This window comes from Cannabis sativa, chromosome 1, assembly GCF_029168945.1.
Source record: "Cannabis sativa cultivar Pink pepper isolate KNU-18-1 chromosome 1, ASM2916894v1, whole genome shotgun sequence".
NCBI classification, from domain to species: domain Eukaryota; kingdom Viridiplantae; phylum Streptophyta; class Magnoliopsida; order Rosales; family Cannabaceae; genus Cannabis; species Cannabis sativa.
The window spans coordinates 9,313,727-9,316,762 of NC_083601.1; the positions used below are offsets into that span (position 1 = coordinate 9,313,727).

Sequence of the window (3,036 nt, forward strand, 5' to 3'; positions counted from 1 at the left end):
ATACAGAAAAAAAATAAAAAATAAATAATAAGCTAGGCGCTATAGCGCAGGGACAGACGCCATAACACCCGAAGTTGAATTTTGAAGAAAAAAAATGCCACTTAAATGGCACATGACCGGCACATGGGTATCAAAACTCATTCTTCACACTATAAAATACCAATCCGAAAATTTAAACCCCATCCCCATTATTTTTTCTCTCTTAGGTTTTTCATAGTTCTCAAAACACAAATCTTCTTCCAATTCTTTTTCTGGCAGCCGCTATTCCAATGGATTTTCATTTTTTCCGGTGTCCTCAACAGTCCAAGTCAGCCACACTAACCACTCACCAAGGTACTATCTCATTATTTGATTCAATTTCTTCAAAATTTCAAAAGTTTGAGACTTTATTTGTGAAGTGTTGATGAGATTGCTCTAGTTCGAATTGGGTGTGGTTCTTGGTTGCTTAGAATTACTTGTTATAGATTTTATAAGTGATTTTAAGTTTGGGAATAGATTACAGAAGATTTGAGTGTGATTTGGAAAGTAACTAATTGCGCGCACCAAGTATGCGGTAAAATCCCAAAGTGAAGAAAAGTTGTGATTTTGTGAAGTTTTGGGTGATATCTCGCTTTGATTTGATCGATAGGTGTTGAATCAATAATTAGTGGGTGTTTTAGGATATATTTGGAGAGTTCGTTATTTAGATTTATTGATATGACTCCAAGACAAAAAAAGAAAGAATCTCCAAGTCACTATTGATCATACTTTTGTCACTACCGGGGTACAAGCAAGGTTTGAGGAATGGACCGCTAATAATAAGAGTTTGATTGTTGAATCTTATTTTCGTCCAAGTGCGGAAGATGGTGTTTTACTAGATATGGTTATTGCTCGACAATGGCAATAATTGTGTGAACCAGTTATAGGAGCAAACACTAGTGTGGTGAGAGAGTTTTATGCCAATGCTTATGGTGGGCATCCTGAGAGTCAAGTGTTTGTAAGAGAAAAGCTAGTTCAGTTCTCACCTTCAGTAATTAATGAGTATTTTGGGCTTCCAAAAATTGAAGACGATGTGTACCATCGTGATCTAGAGGGCAAGGATTATGATAAAATCCTGAGAGAGATATGACTAAGCCAGGTACACAGTACACAATGGGGAAGGATATGATTACTCTGAGGCATATTAGAAATATCAGTTTAAGTTATCTGGGCAATATGTTGAACAGATTTGTGATTAATGACTTGCTTCCTTCTTCACAACAAGGAGAGATCAATATTGAGAGGTTGTATCTGGTGCACTGCATTTGTTCAGGAAAAAGTATCAATGTTGGTAAACTGATTCATTCCAACATTTTTACTATAGCTAGGGGGTCTAAATCTACTGCTCACAGTTATGCTTGTCTGATCATGTTAGGCTATTTTTAGCCTACGTTTTGTGTCACTTTTTATAGTTACTTTCCTTCTTTATTATTATATTTGGAATAAAATTACACTTGTTTTCTTTGGTTTCAGGTTTTACACTTGGAATGATAAATTGATCAAATTTTGGAAAACAACAATCTATAGAATAGAGAAAATTCTACAAGAAAATAAAGTTGAAACTTCAAGCTTAACTTTGACTATATTCTGATCCATTTTGGAAAAAGTCAAAACATGGAAGTTTTAGATTTCTTTTTCTTCTTTCCAACGCATCTTGAATCAACTCATTTGGAGTTTGTATGTGAAAGTTATGCACATTTTACTGAAAGATGCTGAAGCTGTCAAATTTGCTTCAGCAGTCGCGACCACCACTTTCCATGGTCGCGACTAGGAGGCCAGACAGCAAGTTTAATTTCGTATTTTGCCTATGGTCGCGACTAGGCTTTATGCAGTCACGACCAGGGGCGAAACATGAGATTTTTTGCCAGTTTTTGACTTTTTCAGAGGTAGCAACCCTAATTTCTATTTAAGGGGCTCGTGTTTTAGAATGAAAGGAGGCAGAAATTGGACCCAAAAGTGAAAGAAGGAGGCATAAGAAGCAATGGTGGCGATCCGGAATACAATCACCAACTAGTTCTTTCTTAAACTCTTGATTTCTATGTTAATTTCTGTTTTAGTTTTGATTATGGATGTTATTATGGATTTTATGAACTAAACTCCTATTTGGGGAGATGATGAATGTTGATTGAAATTACTTTTGGTTAATGATAATTGTTATTTCTCCTTTCTTGATTGTGAATTTATCCATATTTGTGTTTAATTACATGTTTAAGATTGATCACCTTTTACATGTTCTATGATCCCAATTCAAAATCTGAAAAGTGAGAATTGGGAATGCTAAAATTGGATAAACTAGGTTTTAATGTGAAACGAAAGTATTTGCATAGCCTTTGTGACATTTAGATTATTGCTTAATGCTGATTATATGTTAATCTATCTCAGAGATGATTAGATAACATGTGATTTAAGACTTAAAAGATCTGAAAAGAGTTAGGTTAATTTTATAATCTGTCATTCACATAAAGAAAGAGGGATGGTAATTAGCATTAACAATTGGGTAATTAAATCAACATGATTCCTTTCTCTAATTTCTCATCCTTGATTAAACACCTTTATTGCTTTCTTTAATTTTCTAGTTTTTTTTTCTTTATTTCAAAATCTATCAAAATTATTTATCTACCAAATAGAATCATCAGTCTAATTTAGTGGTATTCAGTTCAATTGCCTGTGGTTCGATCTCACCTGCGTGAGTTTACTACTTGATTACGTGCACTTGCGTATTGTTCTATTAAATTTTGTAATAGATCACTGGCTTATGTTCAAGAGTTAGTGTGCCTATGTTTGAGTAGGAGCATTGGGAAGCACCAGGGGTCCTTGATCATAACACTGTTCTGCATCTAAAAGATAATTACCATGGAATAGCTCGACCCACTAGTTTAGGCTTCGAGGAGCAACCAGCTGAGTTTTTTCCTTTACCACCAACTACACAGCCATCATCCTCTTCACAACCTCCACCATCATGACCTCACTCTAGGCTATCCTCATCTCGAGCTACTGAGAGCTCGAGCAACCAGTTTG

The 3,036-nt window shown here is 35.2% G+C and overlaps 1 long non-coding RNA gene across 1 annotated transcript; it reads left to right on the top strand.

Moving 5' to 3' along the window:
• LOC133030740 (uncharacterized) lies at window positions 1-2,163 on the top strand. Its single transcript, XR_009684276.1, has 2 exons — window positions 1-333; window positions 1,492-2,163. It is a non-coding gene; the product is annotated as an uncharacterized LOC133030740 (long non-coding RNA).
• Window positions 2,164-3,036: the final 873 nt, after the last annotated feature.